The sequence below is a fragment of the Canis lupus genome, chromosome 9 (genome assembly GCF_011100685.1).
Source record: "Canis lupus familiaris isolate Mischka breed German Shepherd chromosome 9, alternate assembly UU_Cfam_GSD_1.0, whole genome shotgun sequence".
Taxonomy (NCBI): Eukaryota; Metazoa; Chordata; class Mammalia; order Carnivora; family Canidae; genus Canis; species Canis lupus.
This window is the reverse complement of record NC_049230.1, coordinates 46,512,591-46,529,778: the sequence shown is the minus strand read 5'-3', so window position 1 is coordinate 46,529,778 and position 17,188 is coordinate 46,512,591. Positions and strand designations below refer to the sequence as shown.

At 42.6% G+C, this 17,188-nt stretch overlaps 1 protein-coding gene across 2 annotated transcripts in view; it reads left to right on the top strand.

Moving 5' to 3' along the window:
• The first annotated feature begins 12,734 nt into the window (after positions 1-12,734).
• The window catches only part of METTL16 (methyltransferase like 16), a 77,386-nt gene continuing 72,932 nt past the window's right edge, over positions 12,735-17,188 (top strand). Inside the window, exon 1 of one of the 2 annotated variants that reach the window (XM_038548527.1) lies at positions 12,735-12,882. The gene's annotated coding sequence lies outside the window, so the exon portion shown is untranslated. Of the gene's footprint in view, positions 12,883-13,627; positions 13,948-17,188 lie in introns of those variants that run through there. The other variant, XM_038548528.1, reaches the window with a different exon arrangement.

The window sequence follows — 17,188 nt, the reverse complement described above, 5'->3', positions numbered from 1 at the left end:
ACTACCACATGGATGAACCTTGAAAACATTACCCTAAGTGAAAGAAGTCAGTCACAAAAGGTCACATATTATATAATTCCATTTACCTGAAATGTTCAGAATAGGTAAATCTATAGAAACAGAAATTAGATTAGTGGTTGCCTGGGGCTGGAAGCAGGGAGAGATGAGGAGGGATTGCTTAAAGGGAATGGAGTTTCTTTTGGGATGAAATGTTTTGCTGGTCGTTGCACAACATTGTGAACATATGAAAAACCACCAAATTGTACTCTTTAAAATGATCAAATGGTGAATTTTATCCTATGTAAATTTTGTCTCAATAAGAATACATTCAGTTGTAGCAGAACACCCAATTTCAAGCTGCCTTAAACAATAAAACAGGTGTGTTTGAGTCGAAAGTATTTATTTTATAAGAACCACTACCCAATGTGCATGTTTTCCCTCCAGTTGTCCCAGGGATAAAATCCACTTGGCCCAGAACCCCTGGCACGCAGGACCCGCGGGGGTCCTGGGGTAGGACAGGACATCATGATCTAAATGAGCACCGGAGAGCCAGACACCCGAGGTCAGAGTTCCGGTTCCTTCACTTACTTGCTGCCAGATCTGGAGCAGAAATCTTTTCTTTTCTAAGATTGATTGATTGATTGATTGATTCGTGAGAGATACAGAGAGAGAGGCAGAGACACAGGCTTCCCTGCAGGAAGCCCGATGCGGGACTAGATCCCGGGACCCCGCGGTCACGAACCTGAGCTGAAGGCAGACGCCCAACGGCTGTGTCACCCAGGGATCCCCCCTTGAGCAGGATTTTTAATCTAAGTTTTCGTTTCCTCATCGCTGAAATGGGGCAAACAACAGTCCCTATCTCATCCGGTGCTAAAAATTAGAAGAGATAATCATGTTTTAAAGCCGCAGGCGCAGTGCCGGGTCCGGAGCAAACACTCCACTCCGCTGTCTGCGGGCAGAGTTCTGCTCCCAGAACGAGCAGCTGCCTGAAGCAGAACGGAGCAGCGCAGCAGGAGCGGATTTCAGGCAAAGGCCATACTAGCTGGTAGGCACCGAGCGCCTCCTCCGTGGCTGCCGGCGCACTCGCTCGCCTCGAGCTGCCGCGACCGCCCCGCAGCGACCCGCCCCCTCCTGCTCCCGCCGCCTGCGCGGGGCCGACGCTCCCGGCGCGGGGCCCACCGGCCGCTCTCGCCCAGCGCAGCGCAGCGCGGCCCGCGGGGAAGGCCTGCGCCGCCCGGGGGAAGGCGGGAGGCGGCGGACTCGAGGGCCGTGGCGCGCGGGGGCCCCAGAGAGCTGAGACCCGGTGGGCGGCAGGGCGCGGGGCCGGTGGAGGCCGGGGCCTGGACGAACCACGAGTGCTGCGGGCGTCGGAAACCCCGGGACAGCGCCGCCGCGAAGTGGGCCCCGCCCGCGCCCTGCCCGCGCCCTGCCCGCGCCCTGCCCCTTCGCTTCGAGGGCGCGCCGTGGGCTTGGCGCTAACCCTCTGTTGACAGGGCTCGGTCGGCTCCCTGGTCTCCTCCGTTAGTCTGAGATTGTTTGCGAAGTTGCTTTTTCTTCATTTGAAACAGCGGACAGGGATCCCTGGGTGGCGCAGCGGTTTGGCGCCTGCCTTTGGCCCAGGGCGCGATCCTGGAGACCCGGGATCGAATCCCACGTCGGGCTCCCAGTGCATGGAGCCTGCTTCTCCCTCTGCCTGTGTCTCTCCCTCTGCCTGTGTCTCTGCCTCTCTCTCTCTCTCTCTCTCTCTCTCTGTGACTATCATAAATAAATAAAAAAAAATTAAAAAAAAAAAAGGAAACAGCGGACAGAGGATCCAAACCGTGCCCCTCCCTTAGGCTCCAGTAGACCTCTGGGGTCCTTGAAGGCAGAACTGGTTTTCCACACTGTGTCCCCGCAGGCTGGCACGTGATAGGCCTTCAGCGGATGATAGTTGGATCCGTAAGATGGTTGTGTGATAGAACTGCCGTTCTTGAGACACATATCTCTCCCCTGGGGCTCTAGAAACAGAAGTGGAGGGCTGCGGTGGGATCCCTGGAACAGAAGTGCTAACAGCTACTTGTGTAACCCCCCCACCCGTGCTAACCCCCACCTGTGTAAATTGGTGGACAATGTGAAAGCACACTCATTGCTCTTTTCTTTTCTGAGCCTCACACTCTCCTTGAAAAGTAGGAATGGCTAATGGAGTTATTCTCATTTTACAGATGAGGAAACCAAGATCCAGAGGAGTAGCCCAGCTATACGTTATGCAAATTCCAGTCTTGCCTGCTTTCTGGGATCAGGCTTCCTGGAGTTCCTGCACCAGGCTTGTAGCAATGGATACCCATGGGGGCGGCATTTCTCCTGTTTTCCTGTGCCCACTGAAGTACTCAGGCTGTAGGGAGGGTGGCAGGCTGGTGACTATGGCCAGTAGTGGGTGGTGTGGTAGTAAGGGTATGGAAATAGGGAAAATGTTGCCATTTAGTGCCAGGTTTGATTCAATGCAGGTGTACCTACCAAACCTTTACTGGGCCATGTACTTGGGGACAAACGAGAGCAATGACAAATGAGAAATAGGCCTTGTACTCAAGGAGCCAAGACTCAGTAGGATAATAGCCACATATACATGACATTCATGAAGTTTAGCTAAAAACAGTGGTTCTCCACCAGAGGTTCAAGGAATACCTGTGGAGAATTTTCAGTATCCACATGCCAAATATTGCTGTCAGAGCCCCACCTCAGGCCTACAGAGGCAGAATTTCTCAAAATGGGATCAAAGCATGTGGGTTTTTCCCTGAATTCTGATGTACACTTTGTTGAAACCTATTGCTGTAATGCAAGATTGTTGATTGGGGACCAATAAGAGAAGAATACAAATAACTACAGAGGGAAAATTGGGATGGGTACCTTAATAAAGAGACATGCTTTTGGGATGCCTGGTGGCTCAGTGGTTGTGAGTCGGCCTTTGGCTCAGGTCATGATCCCAGGGTCCTGGGATGGAGCCTCACATCAGGCTCCCTGCTCAATAGGGATCCTGCTTCTCCCTCTCCCTCTACAGCTGCCCTTGCTTGTGCTCTCTCTCTCTCTCTCTCAAATAAATAAATAAACAAACAAATAAATAAAATCTTAAAAAAAAATAAAAGAAAAACCCTTTCACAAAGATGGTGCCGAAGATGAAGAAGGAAGCCTCTGCCCCTCTCAAAGCCGAAGCCAAAGCAAAGGCTTTGAAAGATAAGAAAGCAGTGCTGAAAGGCGTGCACAGTCACACACACACAAAAAAAGAAGATCCGCATGTCACCTACATTCCTACCACCCACGACCCTGCGCCTTGGAAGGCAGCCCAAATATCCTCGAAAGAGCGCCCCCAGTAGAAACAAGCTTGATCACTATGCCATCATCAAGTTCCCCCGACTACTGAGTCAGCCATGAAGAAAATAGAAGACAACAACACACTTGTGTTCATTGTGGATGTCAAGGCCAATAAGCACCAGATCAAACAGGCTGTGAAGAAGCTCTATGACATTGATGTGGCCAAGGTCAACACCTTGATCAGATTAGGATCATCTAAACTGAGCCCAGCCAGCTATAAATCTAAATATAAATTTTTTTCACCATAAAAAATAAATAAAGAAAGAATAATTAATGCTAGGGTGCCTGGCTGGCTCAGTTGGAGGAACATGTGACTCTTGATCTCGGGGTTGACTATTTAAGCCCCATATTGGGTACAGAGATTACTTGAAAATAAAATCTTTTTTAAAAATAAAAAAAAATTAAAAATAACAAAGAAGAATCAACACCAATCCTTCTCAAACTCTTCCAAAGCATCAAAGAATGGACGCTTAGCAGTTGAGTGTCTGCCTTCGGCTTGGGGTGATCCCAGGATCCGTGATTGAGTCCCACATCGGGCTCCTTGCGTGGGGCCTGCTTCTCCCTCTGCCTGTGTCTCTGCCTCTCTCTCTCTCTCTCTCTCTCTCTTTTTCTCTCTCTCTGTGTCTCTCATGAATAAATAAATAAAGTCTTTAAAAAAAAAAGCATCAAAGAAGAGGAAGCACTTCCAAACTCATTCTATGAGGCCAGCAATAACTTGACAGCAAAACCAGACAAAGATACTACGAAAAAAGGAAACTACAGATCAATGTCTCATGAATACTGATGCAAAACCAACTGATCCTTAACAAAATACTAGCAAACTGAATTCAATAGCATATAAAAAGGATTATACACCATTACTAAGTGGTTCTATTCTTGGAATGTAAGAATGGTTTACCATATGAACATCAACCAATTAATACACCACATCAAAAGAATAAAGAGAAAAAAAACATCATTTCAACTGATACAAGAAAAGCACTTAGTAAAGTTTGGCACCTTTCTTTTTTTTAAGATTTTATTTATTTGAGAAAGAGTGTGTGAGAGAGAGAGAATGCAAGCCAAGGGAAGAAGCAGAGGGAGAGGGAGAAGCAGATTCCCCACTGAGCAGGGAGCCTGATGTGGAGTTCTATCCCAGGGCCCTGAGATCATGACCTAACCCAAAGGCAGACACTTAACCAACCAAGCCACCCAGGTGCCCCTTGGCACTCTTTTTTGACAAAAACACTCAACAAACTAGAAATAGAAGGCAACTATCTCAACATAAGAAAGGCTGTATATGAAAAGCCCACAGCTAATGTCATACTCCATGGTAAAAGACCAAATGCTTACCTTTATGATGAACAAGACAAAAATGTCTGCTTTTGCCACTTCTGTTCAACATAGTCTGGAAGTTCTAGCCAGAACAATTAAGCAAGATTAAGAAATAAAAGATGTCCAAATTGGAAAGAAAGAAGTAAAATGGACTATATTGACCATTAACATGATCTTATATGTAGAAACCCTAAAGATCCACCGAAAGATTCTTAGAATGAATTTTAAAAATTGGCAAATATTCAGGAATGCAAAATCAACACACAAAAATCAGTTGCATTTTATATATTAACAATGAACAAAAGAAAAGAAAACAATTGCATTTACAATAGCAACAAAAAGAATAAAATACTTAATAATAAATGCAACCAAGTAGCTGCATTCTTAGGTGGCTCCAACAGTGATTTATTTTCTTACAATTCTGGAGGCTAAAAATCCAAGACCAAGGTGCTGGGAGATTTTGTTTTCTCTGGGGCCTCTCTTCTTGGCTCACAGATGGCTGCCTTTTTGCTGTTTCCTCATATGGTTCTTCTGTCTGCATTGTCTGTGACCTAATCTCTTCTCCTTATAAGGACACCAGTCATATTGGACTAGAATTCACACTAACAGCTTGACTTTGCATGGGCCTTTTAGAATTCATTCAGTTTGATATACAGTGAACTCTTTCAATTTGAAGACTTACATCATTCTCAGCTTTAGGAAATTTTCTTCCATTATTCTGTTTTTTCTTCCATTATTCTTTTATTTTCTGTGTTCTTACCTTCTGGAACTCCTACTGAACAGAGTCGGAGCTTCTGGATATATCTTCTAAGTCTCTTTTATCTCATCCAACATTGCTTCCCCTCCAAGCTGTTGTTTCTTACATGAGTTTCAAGCTGTGGAGTTTTTTTAAAGATTTTATTTTATTTATCTGAGAGAGAGAGAGAGAATATGAGTGGGGAGGGGCACAGGGAGAGGGAGAAGCAGGCTCCCACTGAGCAGGGAGCCTGATATGGGCCTCTGTCCCAGGACTCTGGGATCATGACCTGAGGTAAGGCAAATGCTTAACTGACTGAGCCACCCAGGCACCCCAAAGCTGTGTTTTGTTTTGTTTTGTTTTTGACAAACCTGATTTTGTCTCCTTTTAATTTTTATTATTTTAGATCTACTTTTAAGTTTTACAAATATATCTTATTATTGTAAAATACTTAAGTGACGCAGAAAAAAATTAAAACTCTCATGCTCCACCTGTAATATTTTCGTTTAGTTTCTGCAACTTAACTACTACTATGAGTTTAGTTTTTTCCTTTTAGATCTTCTCCTATGGTTACTTTCATATTTTCATACTGAAATATGTTTTGTTTTTGCTTTCTATAAATGGTATCAGAATAAACTTACTGTTTCACAATTTCCTTTGTCCTTATTTTATGTGTTGGAGATTTTTCATGTCAGTGGATATCGATTTATTTATTTATAATAGTTACACAGCATTCCATAATAATGTAACCAATGAACATCCCTACTTCAACCTCACTGTAAATATGTATTTCTTTGGGACATAACTTTAAAAAATGGAATTGTGGGTTAGAAGAATATATACACATTTATTTACTTTTTCAGTATACTCTTAGTACAAAATTCAAAAGGTACAAAATCAATCCTATTGAAAAGCAAGTCTCCTCCTATTCCTATCTCCCAGTCATTAGTTCTTTACTCCAGAAAAAATTACTGGCATCAGTTTCTTCCTTTCACAGATATTCTTGGATTGCACATTTTGGATTTTAATATGTACATTGCCTGGGACACCTGGGTGGCTCAGCGGTTGGGCACCTCCCTTAGGCTCAGCTTGTGATCCCGGGATCTGGGATTGAGTCCCACATCAGGCTCCCTGACAGGGAGCCTGCTTCTCCCTCTGCCTATGTCTCTGCCTCTCTCTCTCAGTCTGTGTCTCCCATGAATAAATAAGTAAATACTTTAAAAAATAATATGTACATTGCCAAATGAACTTTGAAAAGGCAATTTATACCAGCTATGATAAATTGCAATTGATCATAGGTTCTTTGCTGTTCCTTCTATCCAGAGGTGAATTCTATTTCCCACGCCTTACATTTAGGTTGGCCTAGGTTATTGTTATTGTTGCTTACTTTCTTACTCTCTTGGAATGTTGCTGCCATCTGTCTATACTACTGGAGGGTGAGAAACTGTGAAGAGGAGGCAACACTCCCCGCTTGAGTTTCCTAGACCAGGTTTTGGCAGACTTTATGTAAAGGGCTGCATGGTAAATATTTTCAGCTTTATGAACCATGTGGCCTCTCTTGCAAGTACTCAATTCTGCTGCTGTATTGTGAAAATAGCCATAAATAATATGTAAATAAAGAGGTGTGGCCAGATTGGCCCAGGGGCAGTAGTTTGCTGACCCTGACCCTAGACCAACCAGCTTGCCAGACACCAGGCATGTGAATAAGGTCATTCTAGAGCATCCAAGCCCCAGCTTAACCCCTGGCAAACTGCAGAGATCAGTGGACCAGAATAACTACCCAGCTGATATACATAACTGTGAATAATAATTAATGATGCTGTTTTAAGCCACTAAGTTTTAGGATGGCTTGTTACACAGCAAAAGCTAACTAACACACTAACCTTTACCATAATTGAAAATTATCAATATATTTAATTTTTATTAATGATGTATTAAAAATGGTATAGTTATTTAACTATGCCTTTCTATGATTACTTGTGTGTTTAGCATTTTTTCATATATATTCATTGGTTTACTATATATGCTCTTTTTTTTAAATTTTTATTTATTAATGATAGTCACAGAGAGAGAAAGAGAGGCAGAGACATAGGCAGAGGGAGAAGCAGGCCCCATGCACCGGGAGCCCGACGTGGGATTCGATCCCAGGTCTCCAGGATCGCGCCCTGGGCCAAAGGCAGGCGCCAAACCACTGCGCCACCCAGGGATCCCACTATATACGCTCTTTTGTGAATTTCTTTTTCATATCTATTGTTCATTTTAACATTGGGTTAATATCTTGGATATTAACTTTTTGTTATATGTATTGTAAATATTTTCTCCCTGTTTGTTGTCAATTATTTGTGATATCTTTTATCACACTGAATTTTAAAATTTTTATATAATCAAATCTAGTGATCATTTCCTTTATGGTTTTTGAGTTTTGTGTCTTTAGGAGACAATCTCCATTTTTTTAATTAAAAAAATCTTCTACATTCTTCTAACACTTTTATAGTTGATTTTGTTTTTATAATTGTTTTGTTTATTATCCATATGGGTTTTATTTAATGTGTGGCATAATTTTTTTCCAACTGGAAAAATTAGCTATTCTTGCACATTTTGTTTTCCAGATATATTTCAAAATCATCTGCAGTTCCCTATAAAAATATCTTGGCATTTCAGTTGCTCTTCTTATTTGTGTCCTGTTTTTTTCCAGAGTATCCTCAAATTTTCTGGTTTGTCAATGGCACTATTTTGGGGTTTTCAGTCCTATTTGGAATTTATTGTTTTTTAAATTAATATATTCTGTTTTATGGGACTTGGAACAGGAAGGAGAGTAGTCAGATGTACATTTAGATCCATTTCTTCCACTAGCTATGAATTTTTGAAATTTACTTTTCAAGTCTTGAAAGAATTCAGCATTATTATTATTAAAGATTTTATTTTTTTATTTGAGACAGAGAGCACGAACAGAGAGAGCACAAGCAGGGGGAGGCAGAAGAGGCAGATGGAGAGGGAGAAGCAGACACCCTACTGAGCAGGGAGCCTGATGTGGGACTTGATCCCAGGACTCTGGCATCATGACCTGGGCCAAAGGCAGACGCTTAACCAACTAAGCCACCCAGGCACCCCTATTATTATTTTTTAAAGATTTATTTATTTAAAGAGAGAGAGTACACATGGTGGGGAGGGACAGAGAAAGGAGAGAGAAACTTTAGGAGACTTCCATGCTGAGCACTAAGCACAGAACCCCATGTGGGTCTCAATCTCAGGACTGTAAGACTTAATTAAGGCGGCCATTAGATCTTTGATATATTAACTTGGTCCCTAAGAAGGAGTTCCTTACATTTACATAAGGAGATTATGGCCTTCTGGGATAGAAGGAATTGATAACCATGGCTCTCTAAAACATGAAGTTAGAGAGACCTGTGGACATTGTCTGGTTGGTGCTGGCCAAAGGAAAGTGGCAGGGTAGTAACAAGTTCTTTGAAACAATTAACTTCAGTAAAGTGAGAGTTCAGGATAATGCCCTTCAAGGGTTCATTTCAGCCCAGGAGATGCAACTATGTAACATTTCAGAATCAGCAGCATTATCAATGTGCAGAATCCGTTTCCTACATCAAAAAGGCAGCAAAAAGCAAGGGATGTAGTAGGCTAATTGAACTCCTATACTGTCTTTGATGGGCTACTGAAGTTGGACAGACTTCTCTTATAAGATTAAATTCTTGGGGATTGGAGGGTAAGCCTTCAGAGGCAGATGTTGAATGTTATTAATCTATTTTGTGGAGACTAGACAATATTCATTTACTGTAACACAAATTTTAAAAAATGAGATGCATTTATAATTGTACCATAATTTTAGGAGCAGGCAAATCTATGTCCACCTATAGGGAAATTAGTTTTAAAAATTCCCTACAATGGAATGCTATGCACTTATCACAGAGGATGATACAGAAATATATTAATTGATGTAGGACAACCTCCAAGATTTCTTTTTTTTTTTTTTAAAGATTTTATTTATTTATTTATGAGAGACAGAGAGTGAGAGAGAGGCAGAGACACAGGCAGAGGGAGAAGCAGGCTCCATGCAGGGAGCCGGATGCGGGACTCCATCCCAGGACTCCAGGATCACGTCCTGATTCAAAGGCAGACACTCAACCGCTGAGCCACCCAGGCGTCCCAATCTCCAAGATTTCCAAGAAAAAAAACCATATAATGCTATTTCTTTTTTTTTAAAGGTTTATTTATTCATGACAGACATAGAGAGAGAGAGAGAGAGAGAGAGGCAGAGACACAGGAGGAGGGAGAAGCAGGCTCCATGGCGGGAGCTCGACATGGGACTCGATCCTGGGACTCCAGGATCGCGCCCTGGGCCAAAGGCAGGCACCAAACCGCTGAGCCACCCAGGAATCCCTATAAAGCTATTTCTATAAAAAAACGTTTAGGGGTGCCTGGGTGGCTCAGTTGGTTAAGCATCCACCTTCGGCTCAGGTTGTGATCCTGGGATCCTGGGATCAAAACCCATGTGGGACTCTCTGCTCAGTGGGGAGTCTGCTTCTCCCTCTCCCTTTGCCTGCTACTCCCCCTGCTTGTGCTCTGTCAAATTAGTAAAATCTTTTTTTTTTTTTTAAGATTTTATTTATTCATAGAGACAGAGGGAGAGAGGGGCAGAGACACAGGCGGAGGGAGAAGCAGGCTCCATACAAGAAGCCTGACGTGGGACTCGATCCCTTGTCTCCAGGATCACACCCGGCTGCAGGCGGTGCTAAACTGCTGCGCCACCAGGGCTGCCCAAATTAGTAAAATCTTAAAAAAAAAAAAAAAAAGTTTGGTTATATATCCTTACACACACACATTATTTTTTTTCATATAGAGCTCTGGAAGTAAGGTTATCAAATTTTGGTAATTGGCTCTAGGTAGTGAGATTGTAGACAATTTTTGCTTTCTTTCTTGTAGTTTCTTGTTTAAAATTTTTACAAATTTTCTATAATGAACATGTTTCATCATTATAAAATCATTTTTAAAAATGGAAACCGACCAAAGAAATGATAAGGAATAATGATAGTAATAATAATGATAGCTTACTATGTGCCAGAAACTATGTTGTTATATATGTATCATCTGAGTTCTCACAACAACCTTTTGAGATTACTATCCTGTTTCCCAGGCTTGAATAGTTTAAGTAAATTGTCCAACATCACAGGTTTAGTATGTATTTGGGGGCATGATTAAAGCCTAAAATTAAAAAAAAAAAAAAAAGCCTAAAATTCCCTGGCTGTAGAGCTAAGATCTGTCTGGTTTGACATAGGGGAATTAGATCTCTGTTTAGAGCTGATAAGAGAAATTCACCAGCATCTAAAATATAATCTACTTACAACCTTATAGTCATACCTCCAATGTCATTTTCTCTTTTACCTTTCTGGCAAGCACTAAATACTGTAAAAAGTCACTACCAATTAAAGACAAAAAACTTTCTGTTCATTGGTAGATCCAGTGAACCATGGCTTGCAGTACTGTGGTGTGTCCTGGCATAGTCCCCTCATCTTGAATCTGGGCTGACCCTTTGGCTTCCTTTAACAAATAGAATTAAGTGAATAATGAAAGGACCAGTTCTGGACCTAAACCTTAAGAAGGCCTAGTAGCTTACATTTTGCCCTTTGGGGAGCCATGAGTGAACATATAAGAAGTCTGGCTTCTCTGCTGGAGAAATGATATGGAAAGGTTACAGGGAGCTGGAGAGAATTTGAGACTACAGGGAGAGAAGGGGTCCAGCCACTCAAGCTGAACCAGCCACCAGCTGATGCTACCAACAGCAAGAACAGAACAAGAATGGTTAGGCTAATTTCAAACCAAATTGCAGAACAGTGAGCAAATAAAACAGCTGTTGTTTTAAGCTATACATTTTAGGGTGGCTTATTACACAATAGATAATGAGAACACCTCTTCGCCTTTCCTTGGGTGACTACTGGTACACTTTGTTCTGCATACAGCTTAAGTCTCCATTTATTACCCTCTATTTCTCAGTTTTATAGCAATATTTTGCCAGAAGCTTTTACATTACTAGGACCCAGGCAAGCTTTAATGGAAAGAATTACTAGGTGAGGGTCCAGAGGCTGACTTTATTCCTAGTCTTAGCCGTATGCCTTTTCAAAGTGATTTACCTTTCAGTATCAATTGTGAAATGAGACTAATGCCCACTACATTTACCAGAGAGTAAAAATTAGTATAACTTATTTGAAAAGAAAACCAAAACGCATTTAACAGATCTTCCAGGGATCCCTGGGTGGCGCAGCGGTTTGGCGCCTGCCTTTGGCCCAGGGCGCGATCCTGGAGACCCGGGATCGAATCCCACATCGGGCTCCCGGTGCATGGAGCCTGCTTCTCCCTCGGCCTATGTCTCTGCCTCTCTCTCTCTCTCTCTCTCTCTCTCTGTGACTATCATAAATAAATAAAAATTGAAAAAAAAATTTAAAAAAAAAAAAAACAACAACAACAGATCTTCCAGCTCAAGAGACTGGTGAGGAAACACAAAGAACAAGATCCCGGGTGTAAGTTTTTTTGTTTTTCGTTTTTTTTTTAAGATTTTATTTATTTATTCATGAGAGGCAGAAAGAAGCAGGCCCCATGCAGGGAGCACAACGTGGGACTCAATCCTAGGTCTCCAGGATCACACCCTGAGCCAAAGGCGGCGCTAAACCTCTGAGCCACCCGGGCCGTCCTCAGTCCTTCCCTCTGTAAATGAGACTACTCCTTCTCACATCACAGTTTATTTGCGATGATTAAAAGAGACAATACAAGAAACAAGGGACCTGTTGCACAATAAGGGGCTAACTGCCCGCCATCAATTCCTAAAGCTCCCCGCCTCCGCCTTCCACCATCCTCATATTCCCGCCGAACCCCAGAGTGTGATTTAGTAAGTCTGAAGTGGGGCCCAGAAAGCTACATTTTCATTTTTAAAACTCTTACATTAAAAAAACAAGTCCCGGGATCCCTGGGTGGCGCAGCGGTTTGGCGCCTGCCTTTGGCCCAGGGCGCGATCCTGGAGACCCGGGATCGAATCCCACATCGGGCTCTCGGTGCATGGAGCCTGCTTCTCCCTCTGCCTGTGTCTCTGCCTCTCTCTCTCTCTCTCTGTGTGACTATCATAAATAAATAAAAATTAAAAAAAAAAAAATTAAAAAAAAAAAAAAAAAAAAAAAAAAAAAAAAAAACAAGTCCCCAGATTATAACACACGTGCTCTCACGTTAGGATTTGGCTTGTTGCCACGCCCCTTCCTTGTGTCAGGAGCTAACTCCAGGTTTCGCGATGGTTTTTCTTTCTCCAGACTCTGCTACGGGTCGCGCGAGAGTGGTTCGTCCAATCACGAGCCTGGGTGGTTGCCCAACATGGCGGCGCGCTAGGAGCGTAACATCTGCGTTTCTAGGCCCTTCGTTCTGCTGGTGGTTTAACTCTGGAACTATAGGGGCCTACTCCAGACCAGCACCTGGAAGAAACTTTGACTTTAGATGTGAGTTATTTAATGTCTCTCGGGCGGGCTGAGAGGTCATTTAACCGATGTATGGGCCACGTTCCTTATTCTCGAGTTCTGGGCTGGTGAGGTGCTGACTTGAGGCCTAGGGAAACAGACCACATGGGTGAGTGAATGGGTTAGATGAGTGGGTCTGTGTGTGTGCGCGCACGCAGTGGAGAAGGGTAAGAGCGGTGCGGTGGATGGGAGGAGATGGCACCTAGGATGGAGACTAGGGTTGAAGTAGGAAAGACCCCAGGGGCTGAGGAGTTTTAATTTTTTTAATTTTTTTTTTTTATTTATTTATGATAGTCACACAGAGAGAGAGAGAGAGGCAGAGACATAGGCAGAGGGAGAAGCAGGCTCCATGCACCGGGAGCCTGATGTGGGATTCGATCCGGAGTCTCCAGGATCGCGCCCTGGGCCAAAGGCAGGCGCCAAACCGCTGCGCCACCCAGGGATCCCGGCTGAGGAGTTTTAGAGATACGAAACTGAGGCAGAAGACTGAGTGGGTAAGATGAGCGTGTGGGAGGAGGTGGAGAAATGGCAGTGGTGGAACTAGAGGGAAAAGTCGGCCTTATGAAGGAATGCGAGGAGAGAAAACGGAGATTGGGGTTGAACTGGGAGAGATCTATGCAAAAGAAGTAAGTTAGAAGCGGAAATTAGAATTCGAAGCGGAATTTAGACTCTTGTGTTAAGATAAGTGGTAGTTGATAAGGGTCAGGAGAAAACAAGGAAACAATAGCATGGATGGCAAAGATCGAAGAAAGTCGAAGTCAAGAGTGTACTGCTTTTGCTTTCTGGACTGACTCTGGGAACCCAGAAGAAAAAGCTCCAGCCCTAACTAGGGCTGATCCTTTTTGAGTGTCAAGCTGAGGACAAATTACAAAGAATGATGTGCTGTGTTTCAGTGGCTTGGGATGGTGAAGAGTTTCATCATGTTTTCAGTCAAGTACTTAACAAATACTTGCTCTCCCAGGCCCTAATTTAGGCGCTGGGATATCACAGTGAACAAGATAGAATATTTTCCCTCATGAAGCTTACTGGCAGGGCAGATTTTTAAAAGTAAGTAAATGCTGTATATGGAATGTCAGATGAGTAAGTTCTGTGTAGAGGACATAAACTCTTAGGGAGAGGAGTGTGTTCACTTTTAATTGTTCACTCACTGCATTAAGAAAAGGAATTAGCCATGCCTGGTAGCGCATGCTGCTCTAGATCTTGAGGTCATGAGTTCAAGCCCCCCATTGGTCATAGAGCTTACTTTAAAAAAACTTTTATTTTATTTTATTTTTTTAATTTTTATTTATTTATGATAGTCACAGAGGGAGAGAGAGAGAGGCAGAGACACAGGCAGAGGGAGAAGCAGGCTCCATGCACCGGGAGCCTGACGTGGGATTCGATCCCGGGTCTGCAGGATCGCGCCCTGGGCCAAAGGCAGGCGCCAAACCGCTGCGCCACCCAGGGATCCCAAAAAAACTTTTTTTTTAAAGGCAGTGAGAAGGTGAGGTTTTATCAAAGGTCTGAACAAGGTGAGGGTACTTTGTATGTATCTATATGAGGGAAAAGCAGTCCATACAAAGTATAAAATCCTCGAGGCAAGAGTGTGCCAGATTTGATTTAAAAAATCAAATTGGGGGAAACCAATGTGGCTAGATAAGAATGAGCCAGGAAGAGAAAAGTAGATTAGGCCAGAGAGATGGAGTGAGTGTTAATGCCAGGTAAGAGTTGACACTCAGTTAAATTCTAAGGAATAGGATAGATTTAGCTAAGATCCCATTACCTGCATTCAGAGGTTGGTTAGCAAAAAAAAGTGGCTTTACTGACTGTCTTTATCTGTTCTGACCGGAAAGGTTGATTAATGTAGGATATAAATTGAATCTGCCATATCTATAATTTGTTCCACATATGTTCAAAGTATCATGTGTGTACACTGATGTCATCTATGCAGTCTTTAGAATATTAATGTGCTGCAGAGCCCCTAACATACCAAGTGTCTGTAGAAATTACTGTTAGAATACTTTATTTTGTTATTGTTTTCCAGAATCACAAGAAAGGAAAACATTTTCCATTTCAACTTCTGTCTCTTTTTAAAAGATTTTTAAAAGTAATCTCTACACCCATTGTGGGACTTGAACTTAACCCCAGGATCAAGAGTTGCATGCTCCACTGACTGGGCCAGCCAGGCACCCCTTTTTCAAATTTTTCATGGGGGCTGATTCTTGTTCTTTTATGCTGCCCTCTTTCTTGGTTGTCTGTAAGGATACGTTAATGTTAGGAAATTACAACTTGTATATAGTGAGTTTCTGAGTTAGGGGCAAAAGGTGGTAAGTTAGTATGCTGAAAAACTTCCAGGTGACTATTAATTCCCCTAAATTCTGAATTATTCATTCACTCAACAAATATTTATTGTATGCCAGTTGCTAGAGTATACAGTGAAGAATAAGATGGATATGGTTGCTGCCTGGGAGGTGGGGTGGTGGACAGGACAGACAAATGTAAACAAAAGAGCTTGGAGGGAAAGCATAGAATCCTTTGAAAGCATACAGAGTGGGCATCTGATTGGATATGTGATGTCAGAGAAAGCCTACCTGAGAAAATGATGCTTAGAGTGTGATTTGAAGGACTAACAGGCCTTCACAAGGAGAATGGATGGTGGGAGGGTGAAGGGAACCTTTTAGGCAATAAGAGTAACAGATGGTGGGACAGATTATTATGCAGCAGAGAAAATGAAAACAAAAGTATGTCTGGAGAATAGTGGCAACAAATGAGGTTGGAGGGATATGCAAGGCCTAGATTACGTATGCCTTGTTGATAATTTTGGACTTTATCAGCCTAATAGTTTTAGGAAGCCACTGAAGGAGTTTATCAAGGACCCCAGTTTTTGCATGGGGGGAGAGAGGGAAGGCTTGTCTGTTAGGTGAAAAGTGGATGGCCGAGGCAAGAATGGTTATAGAGAGATCAGTTACAGGCTATTATGGTAATCCAAGAGAAATAATGATCTGGGGTAGAGTTGTGGAGTTGTGACAGAAATGGGTAGGGTCAAGAAATAATCAGAAGGTAGAGAATATTCAGGACATGGTGTGTTTGGAATGGAGAAGATGGGGTGGAGAAGGTGCTAATGATTTCTGGCCTGAGCACCACAAGAAAGGTATGGTGTTATTTGGTGAAATAAGGATGATAAAAAAGGACCAGTTTGGAGTGGGTAGAGATGACTTAGTTTTGGACATTGTGCATGAAGTAGTTTTGAGCCATTCAAGTGGCAAGTTCAGTAAACAGTTGGATATATGATTTGGAAAGGTCCAGGATGAAGACAATTCTTCTTTGAAAATGGTTGTTAAATTTTCAATGTAGAAGATGATAATTTGCAAGTGACATATCCAGTAAGGGGTCAATATCCGAAATATATAAAGAATATAAATACTCAGCACCAAAACCCCCAAATAATCCAATTAGAAAATGGGTAGGGGACCTGAGAAGACATACAGATGGCCAACAAACACATGAAAAGGTGCTCAACGTCACTGACCATCAGAGAAATTAAAATGAAAGCCACAAGGAGATAACAAGTGTGTTGGCAGGGATGTGGAAGAAAAGAAATGCTCCTGCACTGTTGGGAATGCATTTTGGTGCAGCCACTGTGGAAAACACTACAGAGCTTCCTCAAAAAATTTAAAATAGAATTACCATTTTGGGTGCCTGGGTAGCTTAGTTGGTCAAGTCCCCAATTCTTGATCTCAGCTCAGGTCTTGATCTTAGGGTTGTGAGTTCAAGCCCCACACTGAAAAAAGAATTACCATCTGCTACAGTAATTCCATCACTAGGTATTTACCTAAAGAAAATGAAAACACTAATTCAGAAAGATATATGCATTCCTATGTTTAAGGCAGCATTGTATACAATAGCTAAGATAAGGAAGCCACCCAAATGTCTATCAATAGAAGAATTGATGAACAAGATATAGAGAAAGACAAATACCATATGATTTCACTCATGGATTTTTTTTTTTTTTTAAGATTTATTTATTTATGAGAGAGAGAGAGAGGCAGAGACACAGGAGGAGGGAGAAGCAGGCTCCAAGCCGGGAGCCCGATGTGGGACTTGATCCTGGGACCCCAAGATTGTGCCCTGGGCCAAAGGCAGGAGCTAAACCGCCGAGCCACCCAGGGATCCCTCACTCATGGAATTTAAGAAACAAGACAGATAAAGATAGGAGAAGGAAAGGAAAAATAAAATAAGATAAAAACAGAGAGGTAGGCAAGTAAGAGACTCAACTATAGGGAACAAACAAGGTTGCTAATGGGGAAAT